General features: G+C 52.4%; 2 pseudogenes across 1 annotated transcript in view; one reads left to right on the top strand and one right to left on the bottom strand.

The window, feature by feature from the left end:
* The window catches only part of LOC149852950 (DLA class II histocompatibility antigen, DR-1 beta chain-like), a 298,803-nt pseudogene that overhangs the window by 7,299 nt on the left and 270,924 nt on the right, over window positions 1-20,580 (top strand). The gene's annotated exons all lie outside the window — the stretch shown is intronic.
* Window positions 1-20,580, bottom strand: part of LOC149852951 (DLA class II histocompatibility antigen, DR-1 beta chain-like) — a 26,291-nt pseudogene that overhangs the window by 3,475 nt on the left and 2,236 nt on the right.

Genomic DNA, 20,580 nt, shown 5'->3' on the forward strand with positions numbered 1-20,580 from the left:
CAGGACCATCCTGGACACTGCACTGCCACACACTGCTGAGCTGAACGTGTCTCCTGCACCGGGACAGAGTCATTGGGCAGGTGCAGCAACACAATTCTCCAGCCCCTGGCCAGGACTCAGCATGTTTGAGAGCCTGTGGGTGCTGTCTCGGGGGCAGGGGGTGGGGGGCTGTGCTCAGTGTCCCCATCTGGTGCACTTGCTTTGGTCCTGTGACCTGTATTCCCTGCATTTTTTCATTCTGTGGCCCCCCGAATCAGGAGTTTTCCTCTCTAGTAGCCTCCCCATTCAGTGGAGGCTCACATGCTATTTGGTGGGGTAAGCCCGTGGCCACTGAGAAAAACAAATAGGTCAGGACTCAGCCAGCCCAGGGGGCTCAGCAAAGCAGATGGTCTCAACTCTGAGCATCAGCTCCTCCAGGACCTTGCCCCAGCCCCAGCCCCAGCCCCAGCCCCAGCCGCAGGGATTGGGAAGCCCCACCCATTTGGACCAGTCAGCATCAGGGCTGAGAATTGTCATTTGTTTCCAGGAGAGCCACACACTTCTCCCTCCTGTAGTAAAGAGCCAGTGCATGGGGATGGGCGGCAGGAGACCCCAACAGTGTCCCTGGCCCCATTGTTACCTGTCAGCTCCATGTTGTTGGGGACCTCTGACACAGGACACAGACTATCTGACTCACAAAGAATCGCCATCCTCCCCCCCAACTTAACAGAAGCTGATTAAGATGCAGTGAGAAACACACCTAAAACCCTCCAAATAAGAGTGACAAAAGTACAACAAGTGCCCTAGGTTTCATTTGCATCTGAGATGGGACCAGATGACCATTCATTTACATGAGAGATGGAGAACAGAAAGCCTGAAGCAGGGACTGCAGTGAATTCTGGGATCAGCAAGGCAGGGGACCGTTGCATGATAGGGAATCTGTGCTCCAAATGCTAATCAACCCCCACACCCAGCTTAGCATTTATCAGACCAGTCCTAATCTGGATTTACAAAGGACTTTTCCTTCCCCCCCCAACACACCTCCGAGCAGAAGTAAGTTTATTGGGCATCTCGGGCTGGACATTCCCCGGTCCCACTAGGGGAGGCCAATGTAAACTTAATTGGCTGCAACTCGGTTGCTGGGTTAGGGAGTGCTGAGGCAATAGACCGAGTCAGAGGCGTGTTGCAAAAATTTGCTATGGTTTGTTTCTCGGGAGGCAAAAAAACTCTCAGTCACAGACACACTCCATTAGCAATACAAAAGGTATATATTTGCAAATAGGGTCAGAGAGAGAGACAAAAGATCAAACCCTCTGCCCGCGGGGAACACTCCTCAGCAGGCTTTTATCCCCTCTCTCCTGAGCACATGTACAGAAGCAGGAACTCTTACAACTCATTTCCGGTTCATACAAACATATATGAAATGACGTCACATCATACATCGCATGTGTATTATAATTAACTACTTAAGTATGCGGGGCGGGTAGGCTTATATGTATTAGCTGATTGCACTTGCTCAGAAAGTACTTTAGGTTACAAGAAGTTCAGACCCAAGGCCAAGATGGCAATTATTCTTATCTACCCTGAGAAATGTAGGGGGCAGGAAAGGAAGTGTGATTTAGTGTAACAAAGAGATAGTAAATTTGCAGAACAAAGAGAGAGTGATACCTTAGTACAAAGAGCCCTTAGTGTCCTCCCCTCCAACCCCCTCCTTCTTACACCAGGGAGACAGGGAGAGCTGGCAGCCGTGCTGTTCTAACAACACTATTGATAATGCATTTTTAATAATATTTCTAACAATCTCCCCCCTCAAGATGCTTTCTGCTCTTTACTTCATTTGGGCATATCAAGATAATTATGAGGAATTTTTCTGAGGACCATGACTTTTGCTACAGTCTGTGCTTTCAAAGGGACTGCTGTGACCTGCATTCCTTCTACTGTGGTGGTTATCAATCTAGTGAGACAAGGAATAAGGCAAGGGATAAAAATCAAACCAGTCAGAGCACACAAAAGCACAAATCCTACTTTTTTCCACCAGGGTCCTCCAAATAATTGAAACCACCGGTCCTTATTCCATGTGGTTTCCCACGTTTGTATTGGTACATGGGCTATTTTCCTAATCTCTTTGGCAATCTCTAAGACCACTTTCCCGTTATCATCTATTTGGAGACAACAATTAGAAAGGTTGAATTTTCCACAGACTCTGCCATCCTCTGTGAGTAAATAGTCTAAAGCCATTCGATTTTGGTATATGGCTTCCCTCATCTGAGAACTTTGTCGGGCCAGCAACTCAAGAGCAGTGGCGGTCTGGTTAGTAATTACTTCCAAGACTGCCTGCAACCTGATGATTCTATTTAGCATATATATTGGTGTCCAGTATTCCCAACTCCCATCATTAGCCCATGTAGCTGGTCCATAATACTCAATGATCCTTTGAGGAGGCCACTCATCCTCCTTCCACTTTTGGGAGCCACCCTGTGTCAAACTTACATCAATACTTCTCTTGGCCCTGTTCCAATCATCATACAAAGAGACTCCCAGCTTATTTCCAACCTCAGATGGTAACAAAAAGAAAGATGGTACAATTACTCCAATATAGCAGGTTCCTGTCCACCCTCGTGGTAGTACCTTATAGGCACGCTTTCCACAAATCCAATAGTATCCTCTTAAGGCCCTATTTTCTCTATTGGTGGCATTTGGAGGGGCCCAACCATAGGGCATCTCGGGAAACCCCAAGCCTCCTTCTGGACCCAAAGGACCAGCAACTGCGTGGCCTCCTTTCATGGAACATTCCCATAGCCCATCTTGGTTCTTGTCTGTACAATCTGTCCGATCTTCACTTCGATTTGTGGCACTCCAATACTTATTAAACCACACAATTGTTCCATTAGGATGCTGCCACACTAGCCGATTATACCCTGGGCTATTAGGATAATAAAGCCGTTCTAATTTTGTAAGGTTCATCCACCTTACTTTTAAAGTCCATATGCAACGGCTGTGTCCCAACCTTTTTCCTGTACCATTATTACTGATGCAATACTCTTCTAACGCCACTTGGGAAAGTTCCCAACTGTGGTTCTCATCCCATTTTTGACTAGTACTCTTAACATCTGCCTTACTACTTACTAGCCAATTCGGGGCCAAAGGAAAAGCCGTCCAAGGCCACTGGCCTCTGGCCTCCCGGAGCCCCCCACAGGCCCAGCAGTTGGTAAGATTAAAAGTACCTGCAATTCTTTCCATCATGTCAACATACAAATTTGTCCCTGGGGAAACAATTGGGGAAAGCGGGGGCATAGGCCAGCGGCTAAGGCTACGCAATCCTGCTTCTTTCATTATGCAGATAACAACAAGGCACATTAAGATTCCCACCATATTTTCCCTTTTACTTTCTTGACTAATTTTCTGAGCTCTGATTAAGCTGTCTCAGGCGCACTTGGAGATCACCAGTAGGTTCACAGCTCCACTTGCTGGCTTCTTGTTCCGAAGACGACTCAGCTTCCGGAGTGAGTTCGTCTTGGGAGTTGTTGTCCTCTGACGCTTGTGGATGTCGTTTCACACGGGTATGGTGTATCCAACGGTCATGGCCAGCAATCTTTACAGTGCTGTGGGTTGTTAGAAGTACCTGGAAAGGGCCACTCCACCTCTCAGTCAAAGGTTCCTTTTTCCACCGCTGCACCAAGACCCAGTCTCCCGGGGAGAAGTCATGTACGTCTAAAGGCAGGCACTGAAAGGAGGCTGCATACCTGTGAAGAGAAGACAAGACAGACTGCAAAGCAATAACGTACATATGAAGCTCACTATTACCTAATTCAAAAGTTACATTCTCTCGCATCCCAGGAGGTAAGACTCGAGGGGGCTTGCCAAACATAATTTCATATGGGGTCAATTTGAGGCCCCGTCGGGGAGTGTTTCGAATGCAAGTAAGAGCTAGCGGCAATGCTTGAGGCCACTTAAGGCGATTTCAATACAGATTTTGGTGAGCAAAATCTTTAAAGTCCTATTCATGCGTTCCACTTGTCCTGAACTCTGTGGTCTCCATGGTGTGTGTAGTTTCCAAGTGATCTTGAGAGCTTGTGCGACTTCTTGAACCACTTTTCCCACAAAGTGTTGTCCTTGATCCGACTCGATGGACTCAGGCAGGGAATACCGGGGAATGATCTCTTGTAACAAATACTTCACTACTGTAGCTGCAGTGGCAGTCCTGGTGGGCCAAGCCTCGACCCAACCAGAGAGCTGGTCTACCATGACAAGTAAAAACCCGTGATGTCCGGACCGTGGGAGCTCGGCAAAATCAATCTGCCATGCTTGTCCAGGGTACGCTGCCCAGGGTCTACCTCCCATTGGCACAGGGGGTTTCCTTCGAGGGTTTACTTTCTGGCATGTGATGGACTTGGTAGCAATGCGCAGAGCTTCTACATATAGCCCTGGGGCTACTGCTTGGCGGATCACTAGATCACCCATAGCCAAGCCTCCCATATTGGTTCTTGCATGGAGCTGTTGCAGCACCTCCCGAAGCAATGGCCTGGGTATCATGACCTTTCCTCCCGGTACTATCCACCACCCCTGGGAGTCCTTTTTTGCACAAGCTTTCAGTGCAAATTTATCTTCTTCAGGGGAATACTGCGGGACTAAATCCTGGACATATGGCCATATGGCATGGGACAAGGCCTGCCTGGATACTTCCACCACTTCTCCACCAATAAATGCGACTTCCTTTGCTGCCGCATCAGCCTTTGCATTTCCAAGCTTATGCTTTTCCTCAGCAGCCTTCCCATGGGCCCGCACATGAATGACTGCTACCTCTTTAGCCTGGTGGAGTGCCTCTAGTAGCTTGATAATCTGGGGGCCATTAGCAATTTTATTCCCAGGAGCCGTAATGAAACCCCTTTCTTTCCACAATAGTCCGTGCGCATGGACTGTAGAAAAAGCATAGCGAGAATCAGTGTATACATTAACCCACTGGTCTGTCCCCAGCTGTAATCCTCGGGTAAGCGCAGTGACTTCCATGGCTTGTGCCGACCATGAGCTCGGCAATGACTCCTTCCTTACTACCTTATCCAAGGCTACCACTGCACATCCTGTTCGTCTTTTTCCATCGATGACAGAGCTGAAGCCGTCTACGAAGTATTCAACATCTGGGTCTTCAATTGGGTCCTCAGCAAGATCAGGCCGCACCTGCGTGGTTTGATTCAGGACCTCAAGGCAGTCATGCGTCCATTTCCCTGGCTCCAGCAGCAAGGTTGCAGGGTTCAAGGCTGTAGTATGTTTGAAAGTAAGTCCTGGATTAGAGAGCAAAAATATTTCATACCGTGATTGTCTGGAGGGGTTATGAAACTTTCCTCCCTCAGTCCCTAGAATCTGGGGAACTCCATGAGGGGTGTGTATTTCCATATCCACACCCATGATTATCTTCTGGGCTTCTTCAACAACCACTGCTGTGGCTGCCACAGCCTGAAGACAGGCTGGCCACCCGAGTGCAACTGGATCTAGAACCTTTGAGTAATATCCCACGGGTCTCCAGGTCGGGCCTGATGGCTGTGTCAGCACCCCTGATGCGACCCCTCGATTCTCATGAACATACAGTTGATATGGGTTTTTACTATTTGGGATGGTGAGGCCGCAGCTGAAGTACTGCATCCAGTTTTGGGCTCCACAGTTCAAAAAGGATGTGGAGAAGCTTCAGTAAGTCCATAGAAGAGCCACGTGCATGATCAGAGGTCAGGAAAACAGATCTTACAATGTCAGGCTGAGAGCCATGGGGCTTTTTAGCCTGGAAAAGCACAGGCTCAGGGGTGACCTGATGGCCACCTATAAGTTTATCAGGGGTGACCACCAGGATCTGGGGGAACGTTTGTTCACCAGAACGCCCCAAGGGATGATGAGGTCGAATGGTCATAAGTTCCTGCAAGACCATTTCAGGCTGGACATAAGGAAGAATTTCTTTGCTGTTCAAGCCACCAAGGTCTGGAACAATCTGCCAGCGGAGGTGGTTCAAGCGCCTACATTGAACACCTTCAAGAGTAAATTGATGCTTATCTTGCTGGGATCCTATTACCACAGCTGACTTCCTGTTCTCCAAGTCCACTTGATGATCTTCTGAGGTCCCTTCGAGCCCTAATGTCTGTGACATCTATGAAATCTGAACCCCTTTTCCCCCTCTTAGTTCCACCTGCACCCACAATGAGCACAGGCTACACAGAGTGCCCCTAAACTGGATGCTCATGGCCTGAGGTCTCTGACACCTTAGAATTGATCACATCTCTCTTCCCTCTCCATTCAGGTCTCCTGAGATAGATCTTGAGGCACCAGGGCCTACATGTGGTCTGATTGTCCAGCTGGAGTCTCCCGGGAACTTTCCTGCACCTTGAGATCAGCCTCGCCCCCTGTCCTGGTGCAGCCTTCAGCAGCCCTGGCATGATGTCTCTTCCTATCCCTGTTTCTCCTCATTGTGCTCTCTCCAACTCCATCCTGAACTTCCCCTCCTGTAGGAATCCTTCTTGTCCATGCACGTCTGTTGTGTTTCCTGGGGTGATGCTATGGATCCATCCGCTTTCCTGCCCCTGACCAGCTGCAGATCTGGACTTCAAATCCTGCTGTTCCCCTCCTGTAATGCAGCTTTGTGGTCGCTGGGATTGAAGTGGGAAGGGAGGCTGGTGTGAAGCTGTTGTGTGTGATAACTACAGCCCTAGATCAGGTCTCGCCTTGGAGACTCTCCATGCCCTGGGACTCCAGCCAGGGAAGGGACAGAGAAAGGGAAAGTGAAGCTATCATTGCTCACACCACCGTTGTCCAGGTCCCTTGCAATGAGCATCCTGATGGAGCAGTGCTGGGCCGTTAGAGGGAGTGCATGGGAAGACCTGATTCAGGAATGGAAGAAGCTGGTGAATCAGCTGGGAGTTCAGGGCAGAACGAGACCCCAGGCTTCTTCCTCAGTGCCCACCCAGCTAATATTGGGATGGGCAGGGATGGATTAATGCAAAGGTAAACTAGGCACATGCCTGGGGCCCTGAGCTACAGTGAACGATCCTGGTCCTCCCCTCCACAGTGGTGGCTATAGTGACCCCGCATGGCTCCCTTTCCTTCCCTTCCCTTGGGCCCTGAGTTATGGGGGGCCTGGGTCCTTCCCCTCATGGTGGCAGTGCAAATGGCCCCATCTTCCTCCCTTCCCTTCCCCTTTGCTGGCCTCAGTGCAGCGGTGGTGGTAGCTCCAAGCCTCGCTTCCTAAGGATGGCAGTGTCAGGCTGGAGAAAGGGGGTCTTGATTGATGAAGGAAGCATGAGTTTGTTTGCCTAGGGCCAACTAAAGGGCTAATCTGGCCCTGGGGAAGGACTGATGGGGGTGACAGGTTCCTCCAAAGTTAGGATCTCTTAACTACATCTTTGGGATGACCCCATCTGCAGCTGCATCATGGGGACCAGAAGTTGTTGCATGGAGAATTTAATTTCACAGGCATAGGTGCTGGCACCACCTTTCCACTTAGAAGCAAAAGCTGTGAGATCCTCCCCATATGCCCCCACCTGGGACCACTGACTCTCCCAGGGGCTTGGAGCAGATGTGCACATCACTCTCGGGCAGGGGTTCCTCCTGTGGGAGGGGTGTGTGCAGTGGCTTGACTCTTCCCTCCCCACCCCACTTCCACACTACGTTAATGTTGACTGGACCATGCCATGGGAAACTCTGGGGTTTCTTTAAAGTCCCTGGAGAAGGTAAAAATCCACTTGATGCTCAGTCATGTTCCCTCCCCTACCATGCTTGTTGCTGCCACTGCTTTCCCTACCCTACCAGGGAAGGGCACATTTCAGAGCTGTTCTGTCTTTTTCAGCAGAGCTTCATGGGAGTTTGGCTCTGCTTGGGCAGTAGTGGTGAATGGGGATAGTTCCCACGCTCCCTACACCTGCTCCCTAGGGTCTGGACAGGATGGGGAAACCCACCCCCTGGCCCACTGCTGCTCTTGTCCCATTTGAGCACAGCCCAGCTGGAGTGGGCACAAGTAACTCTGAAGCTTCCCCCCATCCCGGGAAGAACAGGGAAAGAAGCAGCAGTCAGTTGGAGGGAAAGGACCTGACTCTGAGCTTCTTTACCTGCTTGGGGATTAAAGTCCCCTGGGCTCCTGCAGCTTGGTCTGCCCACACCAGGGAGTGGGGACACAGGGATGAGGCTGGAAGCCAGGCTTCATGCACCCCTGCAGCCCCATTTGCTGCTCCTGCACCTGCCCTTGTCACAGGGCATTGGCAGTGGACTCTGCCAATGCTTTTGCTGGGGTTTGAACCCAGAGCTTCTTGGCTAGAGGGTCTTTCCCCTTGGCTAGGTGTCAGGCCAATTCTGCATTGGGGGCAGGTAGGAATTTTACCTCATGATCTGGTTGGTACAGACTGGTGAGGGGTTGAACCCAGCCTCCGGAGCATATTTTAACAATGCTTTATGGAAGCAGCACATTGGCTCCTGTGGTTCCCCTGCTTTTCCTGTGGCAGGTCAAGGTTGACTGAATCATATTGCTCAGAGGCTGGAAGATTGATTTGTCTGTAATGGTTTGGACAGGGCTGGTCCTGCCTCAGGGAGGGGGGATGGACTAGATTAACATCTATATGTTAGGGTCGGAAAGGACCTCAGTAGGTCATTGAGTCCCACCCCCTGCCCCAGATAGAAAAGAGCATTGGGGTCATATGACCCCAGCTAGGTGCTTGTCCAGTCTCTTCTTGAAAAGCCCCAGGGCAGGGGAGAGCACCACCTCCCTTGGAAGCCCACTGCAGATTCTAGCAACCCTTACTATGAAGTGCCGCACAAGGGGGAAGCGTCAGCTCTCTAGACCTGTTCGCCATGCATCTGCTAATGAATGATAAAGTGGGATTAACCTTGTTGATCACTTTATCACATTGATGACACAAGTTCATCTTGGAGTCAACTATGACTCCAAGATCCTTTCTGCTTCTGTGCTGCTGAGAAGGGCACCCCCCGGCCTGTCAGGGTGTTGGCGGTTCTTTTTGCCCAGGTGCGGCACTTTGCGCCTGCCTTTGTCAAACTGCATCCTATTTCATTCTGTCCATTTTTCCAACCTCTTCAGATCTTCTTGGATCCATTCCCTACCTTCTGGTGTTTTACTTTTGCCCCATAATTGGGTATTGCACAAATTTTACTAACAGTTAAACTCCTATAGCAGACACAGCCTCTGAGGACAGGCTGGTACAAGATCATAAATAATAGTGTAGCAGGCTCACTGATAAGCCACAGGCCTCGTCGCCTTGAAGTATGAAGCAGAGATACAACCCCCGCCATTAGTTAACACGCAGCCAAAAACCAGTTTTGAAACAATTAAGAGTTTTCCCACACTGACCTAACATCTAGTTTTCCTTCACAGTGGAAAATCCCCACCTCCGCGTGCATCTTGTCTGTAAACTATAAATCGCCTCTAACAGTTTTATTTGGGACCTCTGAGTTCACTAAGGATGCCCAGCATGCTGAATACATTTTGAGACAGACAGTGACTCTGTGTCTTTGGGAACAGCTCCGCAAGGGGTCACGAACTCCTCAACAATTTGGCGACCCAGGTGGGACCCCTTGTGTGCTGACCCGGCTGCTCGTCGTCCGGACCAGCCTCCTCAGCTGGCATAGGTGAGTTCGTCACCATTCGGAGGGCTCAGTCCGGGCTTCGGGTAAGTGGGGCCCGCCGTGAGGGGTGGCCGTTCCCAGGAACTTATAGACCAGAGTGCTTAAGTCTAGGGAGGATGGGACAATTGGTTTCAAACGTCCCACCGGGATCTCCTTTAGGAAGGCTTCTCCGGGTCTGGGGAGAAGGGAATCTGCCGGTGCAGTCTGGCCTGGGCAGGAAGCGCGCTTGTATTTTGTGTACACAGGAGTGGCCTGTCTTAACTCAACAAGGTGCTCCAGATAAACGGTGGCCGAAATTTGGCTCATTTGATCAGTCTCGTTTGGCATTCCTTCCAATGGAATTGGTAGCTTTAAAACTTCAACAGATGGATTATTGGTACCTGTGGGCTGAATTGGCCAAAAAAGCCCCAAAACCAGTTCTTTACTCTACCACTCCACCTCCTTATGATCCTCTGATTTCAGCCTCTGAGGAGTCTGAAGACAGACCTGAGCCTCTCTACCCTGCTCTCCCTGTCCCCGGCCAACCCCTGCCCCTGACGAGAGCGCTGCAGCTCCTGTGGCGTCAGCGCCACCTCCGAGCTCCGGACCCCCTGCCTCCAGAGGCTTTTCTTCAGTCTGGACCCAGAGCCAGGGTCCTGTGGGGGAGGCATTTCCCCCCAGCCAGGGGAAGGAGCACCTGAATGCGGTGGTTCAGGCCCCTTTGCGAACCTACCCAGTCCCGTTTGTGGATGGCGGGGGCAGCTTCCAGGTTCGCCCTACTCTAATTCATGGCCTTTCACCTGAGGGGACCTCCTCATTTTGCAACAACAAACCCCCTCTTTTCGGGAGAAACCTGATGAAGTAGGACAGACTATTCAGCACATAGTCCATACTTATGGCCCTTCTTGGTCAGACATGCAGGAACTCATGGATACCCTGCTGACCCCAGGCGAGCAGGCTAAACATTTAGACTGTGCCAGGGCTGTTGCCTCAGCAGCAAACAGAGATCCTTGGCCTTCTAATGAACCTAGTTGGGATTACAACCCCCCGGGGGAAGGGCATCCCTGAGGGAAGCCTGGAATGACTTACTAGCAGGCTTTGATGAAGTGAGTAAAAAGCCCGTGAATTGGGGAAATCCCATGCATGCAAACAGGGACCCGAGGAGCATCCGGATGCCTTCTTTACCCGTTTGTGTGAGGCAGCCAAGACGTACGTTCGTCTTGATGTAGATAAACCAGAGCATGTGCCTTCGCTGGTATCAGCCTTTGTAAACCAGAGTGCTCCCGATATCAAGGAGCATTTCCGCAGGTATACTCCAGGGTGGGAAGGAAAGAGTATGTTAGAGATAAGAAACATAGCAAGCTATGTGTTTGATGGGAGAAAGGAGAGGGAAAGAAAGAAGGAGAGAGAGGAAGATTTTAAGCTAGTAGCTGCAATGGTAGAGGGAGCGATGCACAGCGTGTCAGGAAGAGGACGGGACAGGGGAAGGGGCCAGGGAGGGTTTCAACGAAGGGGATTAGGTCAGAGAAACCAGGGCAAGGGGTGGTCCGCAGTTCAGAGGGCCAGCGAAGTATGTTACCACTGTAAACAACCTGGCCACTTCAAACGCGAGTGTCCCCAGAGGAAGGGGATGAACATCGGAGCCATCTCAGAGCGGGGGCCCCCTCCGGACCAGTGACACCAGGAGCCGGTGTCAAAAACTACTCGCAGGAAAGAAGGACTCAGTGACCCAACTGACCACCCTCACCCAGTCTGCCCTGCGGTAACTATAAATTGCAATAAGAGCGACCCTGTTGCCTCAATTCAGGTAGGAGAGCAACGATATGATTGTTTAATTGACACCGGCGCTACTGTGTCTGTGTTATCTCCGACTCCGGAGCGTGCAGGTCTAACTGAGGAAGGAACGGAGAATGTGATGGGAGTGGGGGGGATTGTTCAAAACTAGCAGGAGTGCCCCTGCTCGAGTCCAAGTGGGACCCTTGTCGTGTGAACGCTCCTTTTTGTTGTCTGCCCGGGCTCCTATGAATGTATTAGGACGGGACTTACTGTGTAAGCTGAGGGCCGCTCTACGCTGTAGTCCGGAGGGAATAACTTTAGAATTACCAATTGACAAACTGCCTTATTTCGCCGGGGCGTTGGCCTTGGGGGAGGAAAAGAGAAATTTACAGGTGGAGCTACAGCGATTGCCAGCCACATTGTGGGGCTGGCAGGCCACCGATGTTGGACTGCTGAAGTCTGCATCTCCAGCTGTTATTCAAACCAAGGGGGGAGTCCCGCCTCGCATGCCTCAGTACCCACCCCATCTGAACCTAGCTCTCTCTCTCACCCCGAGACTCCAGAGGGGAAACGGGAGAGCTCTGGAAGATGCTTGTGAGGAAGCTACTCAATCGGATTAGACATCTAGCTGGCAGTAACACAGATGCGTGATCAAAAGGCTACCTCACCCACACTGTTTGCTCTCTAGGATTTCTAAGATATTGCTCAACCCTGTACCGTAGTTTCCCCTACCCCCTGTAATCAATAAAGTTCTCCTTTTTGACCGGTGTGGGAGACTTCTTGAGGGGTGGGTCTAAATTACGCCAGAGAGACCCCTTAGGTCTGCAGACTAAGGGAGACTTTGCTTTTTGCCCCCTGACTTGGGGAAGTGCCCCAAGTGCCTGTACCGGGTTGAATACCCGTCGGACTATTAGGCCTGCGTTTCCCCGAGGACACAGGGCCGAGACAGTCCCTTCTCGGGGTGGTGGGGGCGTCGTTACCCCCAGACTAGTGAGTTTGCTCCGGGAGAGGGGTCGGCCAAGCATAAGGCGCCCCAGGGAGGCATTCAGAGCCTGGAAGGTGGTCGGGTGCAGGGAGGTGGGCGGCTCAATGCAGGAGTGCCCCCTACTGGCCCGCCACAGACTCCCTCAGGTCTGGCCATCTCTTAGCAGAGGAGATAATGCCACGCTTTATCTGATTTCTGCCAGAAATTACAGGTCCCCTCCTCCAGAGAAGATGCTGCTGCAATGCCCCAAGTGCTCTGCTCTCAGTCTCCCACCCACCCTCATGCTATTCAAGGACTTTCGAAAATAAGCAACTCCAGCCACAAGCATGGGAAGAGCTGCCGGGCTGGCCACAAGAGACAGTATTGTGACTATGCAGGGACATGAGCCCTGGATTGCCGCTAGCAGATTCAACAGGAAGGACCCATAGGTCCTCACCTTCATGTTCAACACATTCACAAGCTCACACTCCCAGTAGCTGCTGTCCTCCAAAGCCAGCTGAGAGCCCTCCAGGCAGGGCTCCAGGGACTGCCTCTGCTAGCACTCAGTGACAGGAAGCCAAGGACAGCCTGTCCAGAGCTGTAGGGTAAGCCCAGGGGGAAAGTGTCAAAGGTGACTTGAAGGGGCACCTGTGAACCAACTGGATTTCATGGCCTCTGTCAGGGTTTCACTGACCTTTTATTGCTCATTGACACCACTTCCCCCAGCTGGCTCTTGCTGCCCAAAGGAACGTGGCAGCGGTGGGGTGAGGGAAGCACCAGCTGCAGTTATGGAAGCACAGGAGAGCCTGACTTTGCTACCCTGGGCTGTGAACACACACGGCTTGGGAAATACTGCCCTAGGAAAACGGAGTGCTTGGCACACCACAGGCACCAGTCAGACAAGTTACTGGTCAGAAAGGCATCACCCCACAGCAGGACAGAAAGCTTCTTCTTCCCAGTCCCAAAGATGTGATCCCGAGCACTAACAACACCAATGACAATAGTGGAAGCTCCACCCCAGGTTTCCGTGAACCTGACTCAGCCCCACCTGCTTCCCTCCAACACCTCCACAGGACACCACAGGCACCTGAACTAGTCCTACAAGCTCAGCCTGCCAGGGAGTGTCCTAATTGGCCCCAAGTGATGACAAGCTCAGGGATGTCCTAGAACCAACCCAGCCATGAGTTGGAGCATGCATTTCCTGGGCAACCCGAGGCCCCTCCATCCTGTCTGTAACAGGGCAAGGAACAGCCCTCTTCCTTTGGTGCTATAAAGTTGTGAGTGTGGGGGAGAGCCAAATCAGGACAGAGCAGGGATAATTATAACTACTTAGTAGGCACAGTTGGGAAGAGGGATCATACCGGGGTGAATGTTGCATGATTAAGAGCCAGTGGCTATTAAAGTCCACAGCAGGGGGCTTTTCTTCTGTAGACCAAGACTACATACAGGTTTGAACAGTTTTGAAAGTAAACTTTGTGATATAATGTTATTCTCTTCACAAATAACAAAGTTTTTCAACCAGCTCTCACTTGTCTCTCTCTCCCACCCGGAAGATCAGCTTGCTTGCCCCCTCCTTGTTAGGCTGCAGATGTACCTTACTTCTCAAATAGAGGTCGAAGAAGGACTCACACCTTAATCTATTCTCTTCCTACACACTTTATCTAAAGCCTCAATGGAAACAGCACTACATAAATTTCTATGTAAAACAGAAAGTATCCTGTGTCTTCTCTCATTTGTATCATGTCAGACCATGAGGAATATTTGCAGTGGCTGGGCGGTGGTCGTTATCGAGGATCATCAGATCCCTTGGTTACCGGGGATCCCCTTGCCCAGGACAGCTGCCCCCAAAGCAGTGTTGGGGGGGCTGCATCAGCCTACTCCAAATCCCCCTCCCCCCAGCATTCAACACTAATGGCCAGCATGACCTAATACCCCCACCGAGGTGAAGAAAGAAAAAACTGCCAAGGACCAATGAATTTCCCCCTCCCCTGCCAATCACCACATACGCAGTGGCCAGAATCGAGAGGCTGCGCCGTGGGGGAAGGGGGCGGTGGTTATGGTGAGGTTGGGTGAAAGGAAGGAAACAGGCCAGGCTACTGTTGAATCAATTAGTCTATTTGCATGTGAATCCTATTATAGTTCGCAGTCATGTCCCCAAACCAGTTTTAGACCTGCTTGTCTTCTCAAGTCATCTACCACCACAAAGAAACCAAACCCATCCCCCCACCTCCCACCCATTGCCCCCCCCACCATCCTGCATCCCATACAGAGACCTCCCTGAGACCCCATTATGAACCCATTATACAAGGTGATTTTTTTTATAAGACAGACTTTATTCAATGAGAAAGGAATATGAAATGGAACATTGATGATAAAAGGGACCAAGTCACACAATTACAGAGCACATTCCCCTGCAGAGTGGCACACAGGTGCCACCAGACAATTTCTGATCACAGCAAGCACCCCTCCTGCTATTTGCCTCCATCTCTAGCCCCCCACACTCAACTACTTCTCGGCTGTTCAGGGTCATGGTTTCTGTCACTTCTCTTAACTGTTCTCTCCAAGAGTCACTGAAGACCTCCCCCCTAGTTTCACAGATATTATGCTCCCACCATGGAAGGGGTAATGCTACCAGAATCAACTTCTAGCCTGCAGTTGGGTGACCTCCCAAGGGCTTTCAAGTGCCCAAATGCACACTCTACGCTCATGCAGCACTTGCTTAGCTGCTTGTTGAACAGCAATTTCTGGGGGTCACTCGCTTGCCCCACATATGGCTTCAGGAGCCAGGGCAGGACTGGGTAGGCTGAGTTAGCTAGTATCAGGGAGGGCACTGAAACACCCCAGAAGACAGCCTGCTCCAGTCCTGGGGCATATTGGCCCTTGTCCATCATCTCAGGCAGTGGTGAGTTTTGAAACCCATGAGCATCGTGTACACTTCCCTGCCCATCCCATGTAAAAGTTTGTAAATCTGCCTCTGTGGGCCATGACAGCTTGCAGAATCACAGAGGGAAACCCCTTTCAGTTTATGAATGAACTGTTGTCCTGGGACCAGTTTAGGATGGGATGTGCATGCTGTCAAGTGCTCCCACACACCTAGGGAAGCCTATTTTGCAGTGTCCTCCCACCGCCTCGCAGGGATTACTTAGGCGTATGAATTTCTTTGCTGCCAGCTCCTGCAGTAGGTGGCAAACCTCATTGATCGCCCTCCCAGCAGTGCAGGGAGCCCTGCCAAACTGATGTATCACATGGTGCAGGCTTGTTGGAGTGGGCAGTTTCATGGTGGCCATGGCAACACGCTTCTCTTCACTGATGGTCCTCCACGTGAGAGTCCTCTGATACTGGATGTGCCTTTTCAGCAAGCTAATGATGTGGAAGAACATCTCTTTGCTCATTCTGAACGTTTCCAGCCACTGGTCATCATTGCATGTTGACATGACTCTTCTTTCCCGGCACTCCACGCCGCTTTCATGCGCCCATATCTCATGATGCTTGCCATTCATATATGGCCAGGAAGCAACTATAGTCTTTGGCAACCATGCTTTTTGTTTGTTGCAATGCGAGAGCAGCTTCCCCACTTCAGTTTACAGCATCCTCTTCATGGCAAAGCTGCAAAGTTGGTTCTTGAGGAAGTTTAAAAGACCAAACCACAGGTACATCAAGCTGCTGAAGCCCATCAGTAGAACCATACATCTGTGATGTGAATGTTTGACAGCCTTCAAGATTAACCTCTGCTTTTTCCTTAGTCTCTCAGGATTTGAGGAAGACATTGTCTTTAGCAAGCAGAACACACAAAGATTTTGGCCTCTTGAGTGACCTCTTGCTCAAATGTCTGCAAAAGTCACTCTTCTAGATTAGCATGAAACGACTGGCATCATAGCTACAGAAACCATGTGCTCCCTGCAACTGCTTTGTTTGAAAAGAGCTGAAATCTTACCACATTGCAAAAACAATAGCCTGTGTGCCTGAACAGTCTAGACCAAACCATACATGACCCATACATGAGAGAGAGCTTCCAAAGTCATGGATGGGAGCAGCCTGCCAACATCATTGTGTGAAAAAATTGTTTCCATTCCATTCCACAACTTCCCATCCAGCACATGGACTATTCGACCTCTCTGGCCTGTGCCTAAAAACACACTCGGGCACCCCCATCCCGCTCTCCCCTGCCTCCCACCGGAGGGACTCTGAAACTGCTCAGAAAGGATTTGTTTTTTCTCACATATATAAAGGAAATGTGTCTCATTGAAGCCTTCTAGTGATTTATTGCTTTCTTGCCTGCAGTGACCACCCAACACTTTCAAGAATTTCCAGTACAATAGCTGTGTGACAATGTTTCTGAATGACATGGGCTAGACTATCTAAAGTGAAGAACTGCCTCAAATGTCAGGAGATTGCACAAATCACGCTTCTTTTATACCTCTCTTGATAAAAGGTTCACACGTCCCAGGTCTTCAGACATACCCAAGAACAGGTCCTAGCAGAAGGCTGTAGGGCAGGGGTCGGCAACCTATGGTATGCGTGCCCAACATGGCACACGGCATTGTTTTTATCGACACACGGGCTGCTCCCCATCCCTTGGGGCAGGAAGAGGCGTGCTCAGATTGAACAGCACGAGGCTGCCTGGGAACAGCCTTGTGCCACTGCTGAACCCTACAATAGACTTGCCACCACTGGACCCCATCACCAGGCCACCAGCCCCACCCAGGTAAGAGCCCCTGGCCCCAGCCCTAGCCCAGCCCCGGCCCTGGCCCCAGGCCAGAGACTGTCCCCACCCTGATGGCCCTGACCCCAACCCTGTACTGCTGGCCAGCAGGCCCCAGCTGGCACCGCCACTGCTGCAGGCCCGGGCACGTGCTGCTGCTGGCCCGGCCCCAGCTAGCACCATTGCTGCTGCGGGCCCCGGCATAGTGCCAGCACAAGGCCAGGGCCGTCAGCAGCACTGGGATGGGGCTGGGGCTGGGGCTGGGGCCGGGGCCGCGGACCTGCATGGCCCCTGGCCCCATCCCGGTGAAACAGACGGTCCCGGCCATGTGCTGCCAGTGGGCCCGGCTGGCACCACCACAACCACTGGGCCAGGGCTGTCAGCAGCGCTGGGATAAGGACAGGGCCCAGGCCCATGTACCTGCACAGGCCCTGGCCCCATCCTGGCACTGCCAGCAGGCTCAGCTGTGCACTGCCAGCAGGCCCAGCCCCGGCTGGCACTGCTGCCACCTGTCCAAGCCCAGAACCACTGCTGGGTGGCAGCATTGGGATGGGGCTGGGGCCCGCACAGGGCCAGGGCCATGGACCTGTGAGGGACCCAGCCCCATCCCAGCATTGCCAAAGGCCCTGGCCATGTGCCACTGGTGGGCCCCACACCTCAGCCCAGTGCTGCTGCTGGCCTCATCCCAGCGCTAGCAACAGCCTGGCTGCAGCCCCAGCCCTGTGCTGCTGTGGGGCCCATCCCAGTGCTGCCAGCAGACCTTGGCCCCAGCTCCAGCCACAGCCCCATGCTGCCCACAGCCAGGCTCCAGCCTGAGTCCCCTATTGCATGTGGGCCCCAGCCCCATGATGCTGGGTAGCCCTGGCCCCACTGCCCCAGCCCCTTGCTGCCGGTGGGCCCCGGCCCCAGCCCCACACTGCCCTTGGCCCCGGCCCCAATGGGGGCAGTGCTGTCTTCCCAGAGCCCTGGGCCGGGAGACAGTCAGGGCCATGGCAGGGAGGCAGCAGTTCTTTGCAGGCTCCCAGCTGCAGCTGCCCCAGGTTCGTGGTAGCTGATGATAGCCATGGAGCCTAGGCTGCTCCCAGCAGCCGACTGGGAGGATGGAAGCCCTGCTGCAAGCAGCCCGGGCTCCGTGGCTATCAGCAGCTACCCAGAACCTGTTTTTCTGGCATGCCAGAACTCTGGCACCTTCCAAGGTAGGCATTGTGGGTTTTTCAGCACTCCAACCAAAAACCGTTGCCTACCCCTGCTGTAGAGTGTATCATCTTCTCTGCTTTATGTTTTACTGGCCATGAAGAGGAACAAGAAAAGACAAATTTTGGAAGACACGATGGATCTTTCACAAGGATGGGGACCAAACTGGACTTATACAGAAGCTGAGGCACAGTTTGACATTTGGAGTGAAAGGAGCGTGTTGAAACAACTGGAAAACCACAGGAGTAAAACTGTTCATGTCTCTATTGCTGAACAATTAGAGCAACTTGGCATCAAACACAACTGGGAAAAGTGTCTCAGTAAGACAAAGGCCTTAAAGTGTGCCTTCCATCATGTAAAGGACAATAATTCTCGGTCCAGTGCCTCAGGCAGAGCGATTCCATTTTATGACAAGCTGTCTTTCATCCTTAGAAGATGCTTCAGAGGCTTGCGTGGCCAAGTTTGGCATAAGAGGTTTGCATCACAAGGAACCAGAAACTCCCCAGCACCAAAGTACTTGTCAAGCCGCAGCTACTTTGCAAATTCCACACAATCAGCCTCCTCCTCAAGAACCGAATCAGACACAGACCAATGACCTCATTGGGACTGCTCAAGGGACTTCTTCAGCATGCAGCCAGAGATGAGCTCCCCCTCTACTCTGATCTACCCATGCGTTTTGCTACCAGACACCCCAGAGGTTCAACAGAGACTGTCCAGAAATAACTTTCCTGCTCGAGCTGAGGAAGACGAGAACTCCAACTCAGCCATCTTTGTGTCACAGGACTTGTCAGGTTCCAAAGGGAGTGCTGTGTTGAGGAGGCAACAGCAGAGTCTGACGGAGATCCCGCTATCCTTGCAAATGGTGACTTGTAAGTAACAGGAGTGGTATTAGTAGTGTTCTGCATTTTTGGTTTTTACAGATTGACACTGATAAATTTTCAGGAGCGGGGAGGGGGCAGGGTGCAGAGGGAGAACATGGTGCTGCTCGCTGTGGTGGGTCCTGCACTGACAGGCGAAGCCCCTCTGAACTCCTCCAACTCAGGTCCCTTCTGTGCATTCCCCCTGCTCCCTGTCCCCACCTCCCATTCCTCTCCCCACCCTCAGACCTTGCCTTTCCCCAGCGTGTGCTTGGGGACCCCTTCTCTGCCCCTTTTCCCTGCTTTCTGAGCTTTTGCCCCTGGACTCTGGCATCCTCACTTGCCTCTGCCCCTCCCCAACTCCCGCCTGTGCTCTTCCTTTGATTCCTGCTGCCTTCCTCCTCCAGAGCCCCTTACCCTGGTCTCTGCCACCTCCTCCTGCCTTAGGACTTCCCTTCAGCCCCTCCAGGGCTGTTCTGCCCCCACCAGGGCCTATTTAGGGGCTGTTATAACCCCCTCCCAGTCCCCAGCTTCAGTCTGAGACTCTTTTTCCCCCCTCCTGTAGTAGCCCCTGTGAGAGAGTTAATCCTTTCCTGCCCAGGATGGCTGCCAGCAGCCCAGGCACTTGGCACAGGGATGTCTCTGCAGACCTGCTCCTCAGCCATGGCCTGCAGGTGCATGCCCCTCTCCACATCAGGATGGAGGCCTGCAGCAGTGCTCTGGTGGACATGGTGGAACACCAGAACATCCGATATGCAACCTGGGTAAACTCAGTGCCTGTCATCTACCTGAGCTCCCCCGGCCTGGTGAGAGAGGTGCATGCAGCAGGGCTGGTGGTCTTGGGCATCCACTACCTGGCCACGCCCATGGAAACCCTGGCAGTGTGGGTGCTGGCCTCCAAAGTCCCCCCACACCTGCCAGACCAGCAATTCACCAAAGCGCTTGAGCGCTATGGCGTCCTCATCAGTTCCTGGAGCAGGTTGACCATGAAGAGCAGGAACCCCAGGCTCAGGCACATCCTGTCCTCCAGAGGCAGGTGCTCATGCTCCTCAAGGGGGGCCCCTGACGCTGCCTCTCTCCATGACCTTTGGGAAGCCATATGTGGTCAACTTCTCCCAGGGCAGGAACACATGCCACCACTGGGGCAGCACCTCCCAACTGGCTGGCTGCCCAGTGCCCCCTGGGGCAGTCAGCCAGGACTCCAGCTGCTGCACCCATGAAGGGAGATGCTGCATGCACCTCTGGTGCAGGAGCCCCGTCAAAGGGTGGGGCTAGGGGCTACTCCCAGCCCTCCTCCACCCCTGCTTTATCCAGGGGGATCAACACCTCTGGCACGAGCAAGCCTCCCAAAGGGGGCCTGGGTTGTCCTCCCAGGCTCCTCCTGCACCTGTCAGGGCTGACACCCCACCCAGTGGAGGGCTGGGGACTCCTCCCAGCCCCCTCCTGCCCCGGACCCCTCTGGGGCATCTGGTGCCTCGGATGCTCACATCCCACCAGGTGCAGTGACTGTGGCCTCCTCTCAG

Source organism: Crocodylus siamensis, chromosome 15, assembly GCF_052110815.1.
Source record: "Crocodylus siamensis isolate JL-2025a chromosome 15, ASM5211081v1, whole genome shotgun sequence".
Lineage (NCBI taxonomy): Eukaryota > Metazoa > Chordata > Crocodylia > Crocodylidae > Crocodylus > Crocodylus siamensis.